Below are 18,789 nucleotides of genomic sequence, written 5' to 3'. Positions count from 1 at the left end.
GTGTGGATTTCTTTTTTTAAACGAGATAGATACCTTAGCACTGCCTCTTAATGGCAGTTCACCCTGTTCTCATTCCTGTTCCTTTAATGATGTGATACTCAATTGCACCTTTATTAATCATCCGACTTGTTAAAAGGAGTTTTTCCTTAAACAGGTGCAAAGTATAATGAGTTCTTTCTTTGTTCAGAGGTGTATTTTTTCTCGGAGTCTTTTGCACTTTAACACCATTTAAACTTCCAGGTTCTGGGGAGGAAGGAATCACTTTGCACACCTGACAGCGCCGTTGTTTCCTTTAGTGAGAGAACCGTGTCCTTAGGCTGCATTCACAACGTGCCTTGGGGCTGGAGTTGTGGAAAAAGCTTTTTGGACCGATAATTTCAGCAGCACAGCTACCTGCTCGGAGTATTTCAGATTGTCCTGCTGTGCATTTGGGTAAAATTTGTACTCTTCTTCTTGTTTTGCTTGTTTTGGGGGGCTGATGTTTTGCCGCTGGTAATTGCTGAAAGCTGTTTTAAAAATCATTGGGTGGCGGGAAGTTGTCAGAAGCTGTTTCTGCTGCTTGCATATGTGAGCTTGCTCGCTTGCAATTTGCACATCTGTGACAGCTGGCCGCTCAAATTTACCCAGCAGAGCTGCTGGGAAGGACTTCTCAAATCCAGGGAAGTCAGTGATCAGTGGGTCATGGGTCTGAACTGCTTAATTCTGCTGCAGCAGCAAAATAAATCCCAGTTGTCTAATTCAGAATTAGGTGTCTCTGGACAGTCTGTCCACAGTTAAAATGTGACTTTAATGTAGTGGGATCTTCCTACTTTTTAACTGGAGTGTTTTTCTCCCTTCTCAAATTTAGAGCACCGTGGTTGCTCGGATCTCGAGTGTTGAAATAGTTACAAAGTAAGATTCTTTACTTTTTGTTGTTGTTGTTGTAAGTTCGTTTCGTTTCTTTTCTTCCTCCTCAAAACTGTTGAAGCCTCATCCTTGTAGGCGTTTCAGTGCCTTTCCTGAGTGCAGGTGTAGCAATAAATCAGACAGAGGAAGAAGCAGCATTTTCTCCTTTACTGGAGCCCTCCAGCTGTCTGCAAAATGTTCTTATTATGTTCATTCAACGAAATGTTTCCTGCCTTATCTACCTAATATACCCCAAGACAGAGCTTTGCAGAAGGGCTGAGTTGGATCTGCCCATTTTCCAGTGTTCAGGAATGTTGGATACACCAGGCTCCAGTAATGGATTCATTCTGTCCCAGTGCAGCATTGTTCCACGAGGAACATTTTGATCTGTGTTTCACAGTGGTTTAATTTGCCTCATGGAGTTACTGAAAGCAGTAAAATGGTGATTATCCCTGTGTATTAGAAAAATCACGTAAAATACCTTTTGATGCTTTCAATAATACATGGATATAATGACATGGAAGGAGATTTTTCTTCTTCCATACTGCTCAAAGAAAGGGCTTTACAATCTGGGATGGCTGAACTGACAATACTTTGCTCCTCTGGCCACATGCTGTGCCCACGAAGCAGGAAACTGCTTCCTTTGGATTCCTGAGCACCCTGAGTTGGTCTGGCTCCAGCAAGCTGTACTTTAGCTTTGGTAATGCAAGCTTTTATCATTTATATCATTTCAATCTTACCTATTAGTTAAACCACAGTCATTTCACTGGAGCTATGTGAATAATCACATATTAATATAGTTAGTTTAAAATGAAATATTTCCAAAAGTTCTTGAATACAGAGTGAATGGAAATGAAAAATTGCCCTGAGTTCTCAAGAGGAAAAAGAACTTTATTGAGATGATCCTAAAACACCTTCACCCTGGGGGCTCTCTAAGATGCCTTTTTCTGGTTCTATTTGAATAGTTCCCATCCTCTGAAGCTAGGAAGTGGTGTCCACCAGAGATCCTGGGTGGGAAGACATCTCTGAGGGAGGTTTTATCAGGTGATGTTGATGTGGGCAGAGACCAAACAGCAACACTGGGATCCTCCAGTCCGCTTTGATTATTCCTCTTCTGCTCCATGAATGAGTCTCCAGGGTTTTCCCCTGTCATGTCACAAAGCCATGGATCTGCCAAGGGCCCATCCTTGTGTTTCCAAGCTGATCTGTCTCACATTTTAAGCACATCCCTGTCCTGGGGTGCAGACCTTCTACACATCCCATCTTCTTATCTAGCGACTGTCAGAGCTCCAGTACCTCTGTTTTACTTTTCTGAGCTTTTCTCTTTTTTTCTGTTTTCTTTTTCTGGTCTCCAAGAGTGGCAGCACCCATTTTTGGAGGCGTGCTCTCGTTGCAAGCCTGATCTCTGACTCCAGTGAGGCAATGGGGACAGCTGCTGGTCAGCTGCCTGCATGGCAGGGACACCTTTTCCGCCGGCAGGGACCGTGACCTTGTTCAGGTTGCAAAGCTCTCAGCCTGCTCAGTTCTGTTCGGAACACCACTCGTGTCTGTCACACGTCCAGCTGCAGGAAGCAGCAAAGCTCCTGAAGAATCCTGGCTTGGAATTCTGGATATGTTGCAGGGATTTTTTTCTCTGCTGTTTGATTAATGGAACATCTCTCCTTTGAAACCTGAAGTGGACTATTAGGGAGCGTGCCAGGCTTTTACAAATTAACTTTTACAAGGAATTTTCTGGGCTAAGATGATCTGAAAGGTGCTGCAATACAGAGTGGGGTTGCTGAGTGGTGACAGAGCTGGGGTGTGAGCAGGCAGGGCTGGGACACTCCTGCCATCCAACATGGCATCAAGCCACAGCGCTGGAATGTCACATCCTCTGCACACCAGGGGACAGACTCCGGAGGTGATGACAGTGAGGAGCCAAAAGCAGGGCTGTGATATTTTAATCTTGTATTCTCTAAAAAGTAGTTGTGCTTCAAATCTATTTTCTTTGTTAATCAGTGTGTATGCTCTTAAAATAATGGCCTCCATTTCCGGCTAACATGCTGACATGAGTGTAGCCTTTAGGATGGTTACAGTAAAAAGCTGCCTCACAAGACCTAGTTCTGAAGGAAAGAATCTCCTTTCCTCACTGTTGTTCTCTGTGCTTTGAATTTTAACACCTTGCAATTCGCTGGATCTCCTTGGGCTGTGTGAGTCACGGCCCTGCTGCAATGGGATTGGAAGCGGTGACACTGTGGCAGCCTTTACCCGATAATTCCCTGCTCCATCACCTTCCCAGAAGTACAAACAGATCACAGCCTCTGTTCAATGCCTGCTGCCTCACCTGCCCATCTGCTGTCCACAGGAACAGGAGAAAAACCCATCCACAAGGAGCTGCCTTTGGGTGATACCTTAAGTTTCAGCTTTCATGTATTTCACATTCTGTGCTGCTCAGGGTGCAGCTCTGAGCTCACATTCAGGGTCACTCAGCTCTCTGCACAGAGCATTTGTTTTGCAAAACAAATCCTTTTCCTACTAGAGACCAAGGACAACTGGTACAAGTTTACAGGCTCAAAATCACCAACAACGGTGGCTGAAGGGAGGAACAAGAGGGATGGGACCTCACAACCTGGAGCTGTAACTGGACAATTAAACCCCAATATGCAAATGGACCAAAACTGATCCAAATGGACCAAAAGTGTGAAACCTTGTGACCATTCAGCCATTTTGTGACCATTTTGTGTCCATTTTGTGACCATTTTGGGTCCACCTTGTGTGTAGCCCTGGTCGGGCCCTGGCCTACCCATGGTGTACCCTAAAGGCCTTTCAATGAATATCTGTTTTATTCTCCAGCTCTGTCCAGGCTCTGTTTCAGGTCAGCCTTCCCAAGGCATCAGGCCACACCTGGTGCACAACACAGGGTTCCAGTCCCTGCCCACAACCCCAGGCTGAGGGGAATTCCTGCTCTCAGCTCAGGGAGCAGCTGAGTTCAGGGAATGGGATCCAGCATTCCCACCCATGGGATATTCTGTTTGTTTGTGTGTGGTTAATGCTTCTCTGCTGCTGGAAACCCCCCTGTCTGCAGCTCCTTGAAATTTGTAAGGAACTTGGGTTATATTTTAATATTAGGGCTGTTAAATCCCATCTGGGGAAATTCTTTACCTTAGGTGATGGTTTTGAAAGCTCTGTGAACACCTGGCTCTAGGAGCACATTCTGGATTTGGGCACTCGACTGCTGAGCACAGACTGTATGTGGCTTATTTTCATCGAATTCTTAACTAATATCAAGAATTTTTATTTTTTCCTTTTTGAAAGTGTGCTTTCCCCCCCCTCCTTTAGTATGGAAAATATCCCTGGATACCAGAGTGTCTCAGCATAAGCGAGGCATCCACAAGTACATTTCCTACTGCTGTGTAGTCACTCCTGGATGAAAAGTCACCGCAATGTCCTCTCCAAAGTGACAATTCCCACTAGGTGGCACTTGGAATCCATCGCACGGGCAAAAGCCCGGCTGATGGAGTAGCTGTGAGCTGCCGCTGGGGTTTGTACTTAGTGATTGACCAAGCTAAATAATGATCAATGTAGTGCTGCCAGCAGCAAATTTCACAGCTCCGTTTAATACTAACATCGATTAAATCCCCACCCCCAATTCCGTGTGAAAGAGCATTAGCACAGAAATTATCCCCTCTCCAAATCCCTGCATCCAGCTTTCTCCACTGCCCCCCCCCCCCGATTTCCCACCTCCCCAAAAAACCACTCCCAAACCCTCCGAAAACCCCAAACTAAAACCCTAAACCCAAAACAAACAAACAAAACCCCTCAAAAACCCCAAAACAAAACCAACCCCCCAACCAACTAATTGTTTATGTCTCTGGAAATTAAACTTAATACCGCTGTTTTAAACCCCAAATTTATGGTTTTTTTTGAAGTATCCAGATAAGTGTCAACTTCCCAAACTCTGTTCCCACTGGTATTCAAAGCTCTCCTCAGGGTAATGCAGGAATTTGCAGTTTGCACAAATAAAATAGGCCATAAGCAAGGACAGCAGGAGTAACAGGCAAAGAAATAAATGACGTGCAGAAAAATGGGAGCTGCAAAGGGAAAAGTGCATTGGGAATGTTTGGTTCTGTATGGTCTGACACGGGCTCAGGGGGCATCACACAGCACCTCGTAACCAATTCACTGCTCACTGCTACTGATGGTGCTCCTCAGCCCCAACTTTTGGTTGTGCAGCTGTTTGGTGAGAGCAGAAATGCTACAGATACAGGAGCTGAGGAAACCTAGAGCCAGGTTTTAGCACAGCTCAAGTTCTGTTTTGCTCTGCCAAGTTATTTGATCTTTAATTTATGGCAATGAGTCTTAAGCTGTTCAGGGAACAGGCAAAATCCTGTTCTTCTCCATGGTTTGTGGACAGAGGAGCTCGAGTCAGTGAGAGAACTGGACTGAGTCTCTTCCAACATCCTGTTAAGGACACAGGTTCATGCTCAGCAGCTGAAATGTGGGTTTGTGAGCATTAAGCTTGCATATTACTCTCTGAGTGGTTTCTAGGGTTCAAAAAATACTCAGTAAACTCAAAAAGAGCCTTTCAGCTATTTATGTTGGCTGTGCCCTTTGGAGGGAAGCTAATCTAAGCAGTAGGCTTGCAATTGCCATTGTTAAAAATTCATTATGAACCAGATGAGATTATTAAAAATAAATCAAATACTTTGGGTTCACTCCTACTGGTTAGATGAATGTATTTCTGCAAATCCTGGTAGAAAAACTCATGAGCTGGAAACATTCGAGTTTGGTGTTAAAAGCAAAACTTCCACGATCATCCTGAAGTCTCTTTGAGGGAGGTTTGTGGCTCTGCAGCTTTAAGTGCGCAGCACCTGCAATGCTGCAGCGAGAGAGGGACTTAAAATAGCGGCGTGTGGGCACGGAATGTGTTTACTTGGGGAGTGCCAATACCTGCAAGTGCCCCTTCGATGGGAGCTCGCTGTGCTCATCTGTCCCTCGGGATGTGAGTGAAGGAGCCCAAAGCAACAGATCCCGGGGCAAACCTTTTCCAAGAGGGGGAAGGCAGAGATGCTCCTCTGCCTGCTCCTCTTGCCGAGGTGCTGGGTGGGAGGGGCAGTTGTTTTTAGCCCAGAACAAACGGCATGTGCAATTTACTGCTGCAAGGTATTGTTCTGAACAAAGAGCTCAGGAGGAGCTGCGTGAAGATGTGATAATTGCATGAGTCACAGGCAATACAGGGTTTAAAGAATCTCAATCCTTCGGCTTCAAGCTACATTGCCGGCGTAGTTTTCCAGGATTGTGCAGAGTGTGGTTTACTGAAGTTTTCTCTAAAGTATCTGAGTTTAAATTCTGATTATTTGGAAGACAGTATGCTTGAATAAACGCATCATTGCATTCGTTTTGCATAACAATCCTTGTTTCCGCTTTTACAGCTGTATAATGGCATTTCATACTTTTTACAGTGCCTGATATTCAAGAAGATCCGAGTATTTAGCAGATATTTTCTATCTTTGTACTTCTAGCAGTGGAATAAATATTTCTGCTCGAATCTAATCTGTTACACTGGGACTTCTATGGCTGCTCAACTGAGCATGAGATAGTCTGGGGGTAGATGATTATCTGCACAGATACTTCTAGGAAGTAATTAGAACTCACTTGGCATAATTATATGGAGTTTGGACATTCTGAGAATAAAGAGTCATAGTTAACAATGCTTATTTGAATGTTTGCTGAGCGTAGGAGCCTACATTTAATTAAATACCTTATTAGAAGCTCCAGTTCATAGAATTCTCTAATAATGTTGGTTGTTTCAATGGCAGGAATTCTCTGTGTGCATCTCTGCGGCGTGGACATCCCTTCCCAATGTCCTGTCATGTCCCCTCTCCTTGCAGTTCCTGAATGGGACTGTGGGTGTAGATGGAAAAAGAACCATTTATGTAATTCTAATTATTTCTGTACTATTTATTTCTCTAGGATTGCTCTGACTGTAACTCCCCGGTGTTTTTTCCTGCCGTATTTCCTTCTCTTGACTAGAACTATTTCTTTATTTCTCTTAAGACACCGGAAGGAATCCTTGAAGTCCCAGGCTCAGTATGTTCTTTTTTTTTTTTTCTCAAAGCCTTCCAACAGGATATCCCATTTTCAAAATTAATGCAGCGTTTTGTTTTTGGAAAACAGGAAGGGCAGTCCATGGAATAGATGGTAATAAAGATTGTTGCCAAACTTGGAACTCAGATTTTAGCAGAAGGTGTACAGATCATGAACAAGTTTTAAAGGCTTTTAAGGAAAAGAAATCACAGCAGGAAATGCTAGATGGAATTTTCAGTCTTTCCTCTAAAGAGATGTCTTATCCAGAAACAAAGCCTCTTGAAATAGGGACTGGCTTGTAAACATGAGGAGAATTCACTTGTAAAGTAGGTTTAGATATTGTCTGCTGATCAGTACAAGAATAAAAGCTAAAAAAAGGTTTTATTACACAGCAAGTAACCAGTGCATCTTATTCCTGTGGTGGTGGTGAGGAGGTTTGCTTTTGTTCTTTTTTGCTCCTTTTTCCTTCTCCTACTACAGTCAGGGTGCAAAAATTTAATGAGCCATCTGCTGAACAACAGTTTTACTCTGTAAATCAACAGGGAGAAATAGCAACCTCTTCCTTAGCAGAGCTATTCCTTAAATATGTTCAAAGTGGGATCTTTTTTATCAAAGTGCTATCACTTTTCATAATACAGCAAGCATTTTAACATTTAAAGCAAATGGAAGTCTCAGCCAAGGTTTAGCTCTTATTTGGTTGTTTGGAGTCACAGGATGTGGTGTTACAGGGACAGATTGTCCAGGTTTTTATTAAACCATAGAAATTTCTTCATTGTCAAATATTTCCAGGCTCATCAAATCTGAGGCAGAACATCACATTTGACATATTTGTTGCTTTTCCATTAGCACTGTTGTGTTATGTTCATGTTATACCTGCAGCCTGAGATGAAAACCTCCTCCTCTTGCAGGCTGCACACAAATACAGCTCAGCACAGCTCCGTGGGCCTCACTAAATCACACTTTTGGGGGAATTCTTGCCTTGTTTCTCCGGGTTTATTATGAGTTGCCTCTCTTTCAGTTATGGTTTGGAATTGCAAACATCATCTCATGAACAAATCTCACATGTAGAAATTTTTCAAAAGGCTGCTACAACTCAGATTTTCTCCTGTCTCATCCAAAAAAGTTTCATTCAGTGAAATCTGGGCTTAGATACTACAAAAAAATTCCCACAAAACCAAACAAACAGCCTGGTATAGAAATACCTCTCTAAGCCTGACTGTGCTTGTAATCACCCCTTTTTTGTTCCCTTGGGGGTTTTTGTTACTTTTAGATCTAAATAGTTGTTAAAAGAAGAACTTGGTTTTGCTTGCTGGACAGAGCACAACACAAATCCAGTATGGTGAGATCTTCCTTGCTCCAGAGATTGTTGGGAAGGGAGCAGTAAAGAAGCTCTGATATGTTCAGGTGGCCCTGAGAAAGATCAGTGGAGAGCTGCAGTGGCTCAGTGTAATGAATATTCCTGAGTACATTGCTAATATTGCTGTTGGAAACAAGAAAAGAGCTGCACCTTTCTCCTGTTTGTAGCTGCTGAGTTGTGAGCATCAGCCACAGGGGATGAAATTGGGTTTCAAGGCATGTCCCAGTGATATTTCAGAGCCACGGATGAATCTGACTTTGCCTCATGAATAAGACACAACAAAAAGTGCTCCAGCTGGTGATCAGTGCTGCTTCCTCAGCAAATGATCCTGTTGCTATGAGACAACAGGGACTCTGGGCTGGCTGCAGTGGCTGGTTTGATCCAAACCCCATCCAGAAGGTTGTTCTTGCCAGATGATGCAGCCTCAGTGATTTCAGTATTTACAGGACCTGCTGGAGGCTTGTTAGTAAAATATTTCTTCTATTGGGATGTCACCAGAAATAGAAAGAACCACATTTGTGATGTAGATTTTCAAAGAAAAGTGGCAAATGAAGGGTTGGCTTTAAAATGGGATTGCAGATGGGAGAGGATCCCTGGAGCCTTGCACGTCCTGCAGGCTTCATGGATCAGGGAAGAGACACTGGAGGCACAGAGAGCTGCAGGTCTGCTTGGAGATCTGGTGAAACAGCAGAGGGAGAGGATTTCTTTATAAATTATTCTGTAAAATGTCGATAGGAGAATGTACAAGAAAGGAAGGTGTTAGACCAGAAGTGCTAGACCAGAGGGTACTCTGTGAATCTGTGGTTAACACTAAATGCTTTGAAGGTAATTCTAAAACCAGCAGTGAGGCTACGACATGTTTAAATGAGGAAGTCAAGCATGAACTGTGGGTTTGTTAGAGTCAATAGAACAGAGTATTTCTTCCTGCTCTTTCCAGGTCAATTGAAGGTTTAAGCAAACGCTGTTTTGCAATAAGGTCTTTGAGCTTGTAAAGTGAGTTTTAGAACTGTTACATTTTTGTCTGACAATAATCAGCCTGAGCTGCTTTGTGCACTTCTTTGGCCATGATTTTATCTGCTGAAATCCTACAATAATGTTGTGTCTAAGTGTGAGGAGAAAGGTATTCTGCACAACCAGCTACTGGCTGGTATCTTTGTCAAGTCAAGGTATTGCATAGCTTTGAAACACTACTGGAGGGCACAGCTCTGGAAATGGCTTCCCTGAGCTCTTCTGTTTGGAGGCAGATTGGAATCCAGCTGCAGAAAAGATTGACAGGTCTCTGACGAGGAGAGGTCGTTCAAAAGGTGGGAGTGTTACCCACTCAAACTCACCTGCCCTGTGCAACTGCTCAAAAACACATTGGGAGGGCAAGGACTACTTCAATATATTCCTTTCTAATTTCAGCTGATACCAATGTTGCTTTAAGGAATAGGAGAGAGAAAATGAAACATTTGCAGACTGATTTTTTCTTATTCTTCCACTCTGTCCTTTTTTTTCCCCTCTTAGGGATGGTATAAATATTAGCAAATTAAAGAAGGCACATTATTTCGAACTGATCCTCATTTCACAATAATTAGCAAACTCTAACGGCCCTTAGGAAAAACCTTTTCCATTCCGTTCTGTTTGATTAGAGGAGCCCAACAGGAGGATGGAGAGAGAACAGAACTGCTTTCTTTGCACATTTGCTCTGTCATAGAGGAGATGGGAGATATTTTTGCTCCCTTCTGGTGATACTGTAAGGAAAGTAGCAAGAGCAGAGCGGTTCTTGCAGGTCCCTTCTTGCATCACAGTATTTAGAAAATAAACTTCTACTTCAGAGCTTGCTAATCCTTAAAAGGTTTGTCAAGATTGCTGGAGTCTATACCAAGTGCTCAAAATAGATCTGCTGTGCTGGCAAAAAATCATTTGCTATTACATTTCCTGTCATGCTGTGTTTGTGTGGGGGGTGCTTTTTGGGTCACTCTCCTCACAGTTAGGTAGTTCTGAGAAGTTGGACGTGGCACTCTGAGCCTCAGGTTGTTGTTGCAGCTCCCATGAGGGCCAGATCCGTGTGAGGGGAGCGAACAGGCTCATTCCTTCTTGGAGAGGACAGGGACGCTGGTACCTGTCCAGGAGAGGAAGGCTTGGTATGGCTTTGAGCCATGACATCTTCCAAGCGAATAACGAGGGCTGGAGATCACAGCAGCGCTCAGCCGAGCTCGAGTGAGAAGAGGAGCCAGCAAAGCCCAAGAAATGGGGCTGAGGGCTGGCATTACCTGTCACAAACACTGGCCAGAGCTGTTTCTTAGGCTGTGTTTTCTCATCATGGAAAAAGTCCTGTAAAAGCCATAATGAGACTGCTCCAGGCTCAGCAGGATTTCAGCTCCAGCTGAGCTGAGCTTGCTCCTCTGAGCTGAGTCACCTCCACATCCACCCCCTTGTTCTCCCGAGATGCTGGGATCAGCCAGGCTCTGTTCCACCTGCTGCAGGCTGCTGAGTGCTCCTGCCTCCACAGCCACCTTCTCCCAGCAGAGGATGGGCTGCAGGCTCCTCTCCTGCTCTGTCCCCAAGTGGTGGATTCCCCACCCCGGGCTCCGTGGGTGCTGTGATTCCCCCACTGAGGAATGCCCTGGAAAACCAGCAGCAGTGCTGGACAGGGGCTGCCTTTAGCCCCAGAGTGGAACATTTTACAGCAGAATCTCCCAGCAGTGCCAATTGAATGGAAAATAAAATTGCTCCGGACCCCCAGGCATTGCTGAATCAGACCAGACCCCTCTGCAGTGTCACCTCTGTTGCTTGCCAGGGGGAATTGCCAGAACTGGGCAAGTTCTTGGGCCTCCTTCCCCCATGGTCCTGTCCTTAAGAGGGAAGAGAGGCCAGCAGAGATCCTGCTGATCATCACAGAGACAGAAGTGTCAGCAAGACTTTCCTCACGTCTGGAGGTTTGTGCTGGATGATACCATGCCACTGTAATCCTCATGCTATTACATCCTCCTCTGCTAGGAAAGAGGGATTGCTGGAGCTGTCCTGATGAGTAAATGGATGCAGCAGGTTCTCGTGGTTTGGGACTGGAGAACCATGTGCACAGGGAGCATGTTCACTTTTAAAGGAGAACCTGTGGTGTGATGTTTGACTTGCAGGAGCAGTTTTCAGACACTTGCCTAGAGAGCAAATCTGTAAATCCAACCTATTTTTTATGTACTGAACAGTTGTTTGCCATTCTTTACAAGTCAGCTTTTCCCATCTCCACACGTCCCTCATCAATTTGGTTTCATTCCCGTTCTTTGAGGAGTAGGAATTTAGGCACAGAAAAGCTAATTGCCTCTTTCAGAATGTAGGGACTCCAGTTTTGAGTCCCCAGGATCTCATTGCCTGGGTTCATAGCTACATGGGATCAGTGCTAAGCTGCCTGAGGCCTCTGTGAAAGGGAAGCAGTGACCTGTTGCTGTTCCTTCTCTTTCTTCTTTCACCTATATGGATTTAGCTGAAGGGCCCAGCTATTTTATCAAAACTTAGAGATTTACCTTTGAGCAACTGCCATAATTATTTCAAAAACATCTTTGATTGTCTAACTGCAGGTTGTTAAAGAATACCGCACAAACTGTGTTGTGACAGCTCCTTGGACTGAGCTCAGAAAAGAAGAGTTAATCTGTTATTATCATCATCTTTTGTTCCAAGGACTTGGCAGTTTGAGGCATGCAAAAATGAAGAAAACTGATTGTCTGCAGCGTTTGCAGGGGAGTCAGATGTCTCATTCTGTACCAAGGGGGTGCAGAGGTGCTCGGTGACACCCTCTCACTGACAGACAGCAGGAGACACAGCTTGTATTATAGATTATAGCTTTTAATATTTTATCCAGTGCTCTTGTGTAACTGCAATTTTTAAATCTACGATTTGTGGCTTTGGAGTTGCAAATTTTTTGGCTTAAGCTTGCTGTAGAATGCTGAGAAGCGTTTGTAGCTCTTATTGTAGGGAGTAGAGGTTCTGCTAAACATTTACCAGGTAATTCCTGAGGTAATTGGCTACAAAGATTTAAGGGATTTCTCAATTGTACCGTCGTGTCTTCCTCAGCCTTTCCGCAGAGGAACCAGCTTCTCTCTGTACTCAGCCTTTCCACCTTACCAGATTTGCAGTTACAGCTCAAACATTTGGCAGCTTCAAGAGGGTTCCCAGTAATTCAGAGGAGTTTTTGATAGTATTTGTCTGATAAAAGTGGAATTCAAAGCTGGGACAAATTGGGAATTCCTGACTTCAGTGTTTTCTGTCTTAACATTAATTGATCTTTTGATCAGCTATCATAAGCATTTCTCTTTTTTGCATCTAAGAGTGCTCCTCACTGCACAGGCAGATGGCAACTCTCATTCCTCCTGCCAAAGAGCTCGAAGTCTAATAAATAGTCAGCCAAAAAGTGGGAGGGAAAAAAGGGAGAGAACATAATTGGTTGAGTATCACTTCTCAGGCAGCAACAGAGTTAGAACAGAAGCATCACCTAAGAGTTGGATGTGAAGGACATCACCAGCTTGGGGATGTCCAGAGAAAGTGGCAGCCCAGGACTGAGCTCAGGCCTTCAAAGCTTTGAAACCAAATCCTCTTATATCACCAAAGAAAATCAAACAGGAAGCAATTATTTGTTTAAGGCTAAGGATAGTGAGTCTTTTCAACAGAAAATCCAGTAGCAGCAGCCTCCCTTCAGAATGGGATGGACTGCTGGGTCTGTGAGCTCAGTGAGGACACTGAGGGATTTTATTCTGTGAGTGCAGCTTGTTGTCTCAGTGTCACAGAAAGTCCTGGCCCAGGCTTTTATTCACCCCTATTCCATCTCCAGAGGGAAAGTTATTCCCACATGGTCACTGAGTGCTGTGAGCTCCCTTAAGCCTGGGCTGCAAACCTTGGGAAATGCTGGCACGTCTCCTAGGAATGCTTATTCCTAACCTTCCTTAGGATTAAAATGTTGTGTTTACAGAGATAATAATTTCTAAATTTGTATGGGATGAGATGAATGGTCATCTATATGAGAAACAGTTTTATTGTAGCAAGGGAGCACAGCTGCATCACCTTTCTACGTCATGAAATACTTTTGGTTTTTAGAAAAACAAATTCTGGTCTCAAAGCAAAGCAGAAAATTCCTGTTGTTGGGCACAGTCTGGTTCTTCCTGGGCTCTGGGCTGGGTGAGCATGAGCAAACACTGACCCCAAAATGTTGTCATCAGGAGGAGTCACTGTCTGCAAACTGTCCTTGGATTGATGCCTGCCTACACCAGGCTATCCTGGGGGTCAGGTGAGGAGGAATCAAACTGCACAAATTACTATCCCTGAACATTGACTTCAACTACAAAATAACTTTACCTGGAGATGTATAAACTGAAGGACTGGCTGGGTATTTTTTTAATTCTACTATTTGAATAACACTAAAATAGATCTGATTTCTACCAAGGAAACAATGATTAAGCAAAGCCTACTGCTTGTTTTGATGAATATTTTCTTTTTTTCTAGAGCAAGATGCCTTCTTCTTGCATACTGAAACACCTCCCACTTTGCATCTGTTATTCTTAGCACCAGCCCTGTTGATAGAAAAAATAACATAAAAATAAACATAAGAGTAAAAAAGCCCCTCAATTCTCAGACTTGAAATGATTCAAAATTAATGTTTTAAAACTTTTAGAGTATCTAATTAAATCAGTATCAAGTGAAATATAATCCACGAAAATCAAATTGTGATGCAAAATTGTTCTGATCAATTCTGAGCCTGAAGAGAAGAACAAAGAAAAGTTATGAAGTCGATGCTTGGTGCTTGTTACCTTTTGGCACAGTGACCCAGCAGAGCTCTGATGTCCCCTAAAATCCTCTCCTCTGCCACGTCTGTGGGGCAGCCTGCTGAGCTCTGCAGGGAGAGCAGCACTGAGCTGTGCAGTGGAGCTCTGTGGGATCTATTCCCTCCCCAGTTCCACACACACTTTGGCTCCTCAGGGTGGAGCTCTGCTCAGACACAGAGGATCAGGGAGCACCACCTGCGGGGTTTTTTCCCATTTAGGCGATTTTCTTGGAGGCAGCAGCGTTTCCCTGCCTGTTTCCCACACTGAACATCCTCAGTGTCCATCCCCTCTGCTCCACACCTCTCCTGTTAACTCAGGAATGGGCTCTGGAATGGAACCCAGCTGGAGCAGCACAGGCAGACTCTGTACCTAAGCCCAAATTAAATCTTGATTAACTCATTAACAGGATTATATGCAAGAGGCTGCTCTCTGTGAGCCAGTGATGTCCTTTTCAATCCCATGTCCCCAAATCATGGAGCATGTGTCACAGTAATTGCCAAGTGCTTATGGAGGGCACAGAAATGCTTGTAAAAATAAACTTGGGCTGGCACACAGATTACATAATGGCAATGTCCATGTCAGGGGCTGTAAGGACCTGTGTCACTCATGACTCTCCGCCTTCAAAGTCAGATGTCACAGCAGCAGAGCAGCACTTGGAGAAGCTCTGGGATGCAGGAAGCAGGAATTGCCAGGAGTGTTGTGCCTGAGGAACTCACCCTTTGTGCTTTACACGGCCTGACAAGGCCCAGACTCCCTTTTTGGGGGCTTCCCAAGGGAGTTGCCTTTCTTCTCTCCTGGGTAGCTTTGGAGGTGAGGACCCCACTCCCACAGGCACTCACCACACACAAAGCTCTTCATTACAGTCCTGGGCAGGTGTTCTGAGAGGAGCCAGCGGGGAGGTTCTGGCTGTGCTACAGCTCCTTTCTGCCTCTGGAGCTGACCTGATGTGGCAGCCGAGCTGCTGAGAGGCTCCCAGGAGGAATTCTGTGGCTGGAGGGACACGGCAGTGCGCGTGTGTCACACTGATGCTTCAGACTGCAGGGACATGCCCAGGGCACAGCATCCATGCAGGGACATGTTCATACCTGGATTGTTCCCAGTCCTGCAGAGGTGCCTGGAATCACTGCAGCTCGGGACACAGGAGAGCTCTGGCTGCAGCTGGTAATTGCAGGGGGCGTCATTTTCCTCTGGTTCTTCCTCCAGGATGCAGATGGATGAGCCACAAACTCAGTGCTCCTCTGCCCAGAAGACTGTTCGGTGGAAAAGCTTGGTTCAGACAGCGATATTGAGTTAATTTTGATTCCTCTGAAAGGAAATTAAGGTTTTCAGGAAACAAAAGTGAAGTCTCCAATAGGGCTTGAGTCTTGTTGAGTCCACAAACTCTCCAGGAATGGCTGCATTCCCTCACATTTTCCAGGCAATCTGCAAATGCTACAAGAGGTGCAAACCCACTTGACTCACTGCTCCTCAAGATTGAGATTAGGAGAAATCAGAATACCTGGATTTAAATCGGGTAACCCTCTGCTGGTACCACTTACCCATGGCTGAGTAACTCAGCTGTGCTTTGACCAGCTAAATCTGTTTTCAGCAGAGGTACATAGAGGTACCCTCATAAAGCATTTCTTTGGAGTCACATTCACAGTGCACCTGTGTGATGTTACTGTGGGTTGTGAATGCTGAATTCTGTCTCAGGAGAATGACTTTGGAAGAAATTCCAATATCTTTGTGGAAGAAAGTTCTTTATAGTTCCTTGGTTAAAACCCCCCAACAAACAACAACCAAAAAAATCCAAAAAAACCAACACCCCCCCCTGCAAAAGAAACCTAAAACCCGCCCCATAAAATACCCAAATAAAAAACATCCAAAAAAAAAGCAAAATCACAAGGCCAACTAACTTCTGGGAACATGAGAATACATCAGAGTACATTTTGAGAAAATTGGCTCTATTTTAGCTCGATATAAAGGAAAAGGGAGAAAATAAGTTACAGATTTTGAAAATTACATTACTTTTCATTATTCAGCTTCTGGCTTGCTTCACTCTGTCAGCACCTCTTGGTGGAGGGAGACAGCACATTGAAATCACAGATTTTAGACATTGTGTCTGCAGCTCATGGACAGCCTGACACAAGCACACAGCAAGCAGCACTCACTCACTCCTGTTTAGGTTTGAACCCCCACCACCAAACAGTGAAGAAATTAAATTGTAGTGGAGAGAGACTTCTGATATTTTCACCTTTTTTTTTTTTTTTTTTGTTCATTGTTTGTTCATTGTTTGTCCCGAATGAGTGCTTGTTCAGATGACTCTTTTGTTCCCCTTCGTCCTGATCACTCCACATTCCCAGCATCATTTTGTTCCACATAATCTTCTTTTCATGCTTTTCTCTGCAGAACCTGAGTCATATTCCTTCTGAACTTCTGCTTCCATGGAGTTTGCCAGCTCTGAGCCATCTTGGCTAACATCTTGTGCTTTTTGCAATCTGTAGCTGTGCTGCTGCAGGGATGAGCAGCAGCCTAGATTTCAGACACTGTGTTCCTTCTTTTTCACGTTCCTCGTTTCACAGTTTTTCTTGACCATCCGGAAGACAGAGCTGCTCTCTGTGTGCAGCACAGAAAACAGCCACTCACCTGTGCTCAGTGTTTGCCTTTGGTATACGAGGGACCCCAGTGGCTGATAGTGACAAGTCCCTGCATTCAAAACACTTGATTTTCTGTCTTCTCTTCAAAGTCTGGCTGTAGAAATTCCAGTCACTAAATTGTTTGGGCATTACGGAGTTCAGAACTCACCCACAGCCTGAACCTAAACACTTAAAGACTGAATTATGGAGAGGTCCCAGAGAACCACAACTCTCAAAATCACAGCTTTGAGACAGCAAAGAGGTGTTTTATTTCAGGATCTTCAATCCATTTTTACAGCAAACCCCAAATTTCATCTTTGCTTTTAGCTGAAAACATGCCTGCAACACTGAGACATCTGAGACAGCTGAGATCTGGAGGAGTTTTTCTTCCAGGGCCCAACAGCTCAGTCCAGTCAAGGCTGTCTCTGCTGGTTTCCCTGAGCTGAATGCACCTGGCAGAGGGACACAAATCCCAGTGTGAGAAACAGCAGATCCACAGTGGGAAATGCAGGACAAAAACATTGCTGGATGTGTGTGTGCCACACAGCAAAAACTCTCAGCTGGATTGTTTTCCAGGGTTTACTGATCCCTATTAAATGAGTTGCTTATATCTCTTATTATTATATCTCTCATTATGTCTAACAATATAGTAGATATTATTAGTTATACTAATAACAATAATTTATTATATATCAAGTTATAATGACTTGATAAGTTATTATCAACTTAATAACTAAGTTGATTAGTTGGAACCTGGTGCAGTCAAATGCTGACCCTGCCTGCAAGAAATATTTTTCTCCATCAGTCACTTGAGCTAATTTTGGTCACTATTTATGCATCTCTATACGTAATGGTATTGACATAATGTCTTTTGGAGAAACATTTGTTAAGGCTGACAATAGCAACTGCCAGATATGTTGTAGGTGGAGTTATTTGAAGTGTTTGCTGTCCTTTCTAGAGAAAGTAAGTTTTGTACTTCTCCAGACTAAGAGCTGTGTTAGTGACCTTCATTTAGAAACTACAGAGCAAGACCAGGAATACAGCAAAAACAGAATTCCCAAAGCACTAAATCCTAAGCCATTGGCCCAACCAGTAAATCCCCTTAAAAGAACAGAGATTCCAGAGGTTTGGAAAAGTGCTCAGTCCTCTCAGTGGAAGAGTGAATGTAAACACCACAGTGGCAGTACATTGGATCATTTTATAGGTGAGAGGATTGTGCATTTGCATGACTTTTTTATCTACTTCCTGAGTGTGTCTCGGTAAATTCTGTTAAATTCTGTCATTTCTCCCTCTTTTACGTCCTCAGTTCTCACATTTCATTTAACAACCTTGCCACGGTCAAATTTGTGCCTGCTGATCTGACTCCCTCCCTTGTGTGCCCCCTTCTTCCCCTTTAATTGCTGCAGGATGCCAACATCTTTTTCCACATTGAAAAATAAACATTTCCTTCTGAGCAATTGGCAGCCTGGTGCCCGGATATTGCTTGGGTACAAACCCCTGCATTTTGCTGTGCCACAATGCTCAGCCCTGGGTAATTTGATGCTGGTTTCAGAGGGAGGGACAGGGACTGGTTCAGGCAGGATTGCTCTGATGGAAGGAGCTCCAGGAAAATTCTAAATTGAAGGATTTGAACCAAGTGATTCCCCACAGCAGCAAGCACAGACCTGACAAGCCAGCTTAGGAGAGGAGATTACTGAGCATCACTGGTTTATCATTTGTTTAAGTAAGAAATGCAGCACTGGGGTTCAAGGTCTCACAGCCAGCCTCTCCTGGGCCAGAGCACCTGCAGAAGTGTTCCTGGCTTGTGAAGACCTAACCTCAAGACCACTGGCTTGTTTTACACAGGCTAAACACAATCGCTGCTTTTGACTTGGTCACACCGGCCTGCAACTGCCCTGTTCCAGGGAAATCAGTCCCTGGGCAAACAGCTGCAAGGGGAGTTAGGGCTCCTGCATGAGAGAGGAAGAAATAAGGGGCTGCAGGCTTTTTGTAAAGTCCTGTTCCACTCTCCAGCTTGAAATCCTCCACTATTCCTCTGCTGCTGAATGAGGAATGCAGCTGAGCCCAGAGAACT

Source organism: Hirundo rustica, chromosome 21 (genome assembly GCF_015227805.2).
Source record: "Hirundo rustica isolate bHirRus1 chromosome 21, bHirRus1.pri.v3, whole genome shotgun sequence".
NCBI classification, from domain to species: Eukaryota; Metazoa; Chordata; class Aves; order Passeriformes; family Hirundinidae; genus Hirundo; species Hirundo rustica.
The sequence above is the reverse complement of the archived record's forward strand: the minus strand, read 5'-3'. Positions refer to the sequence as shown.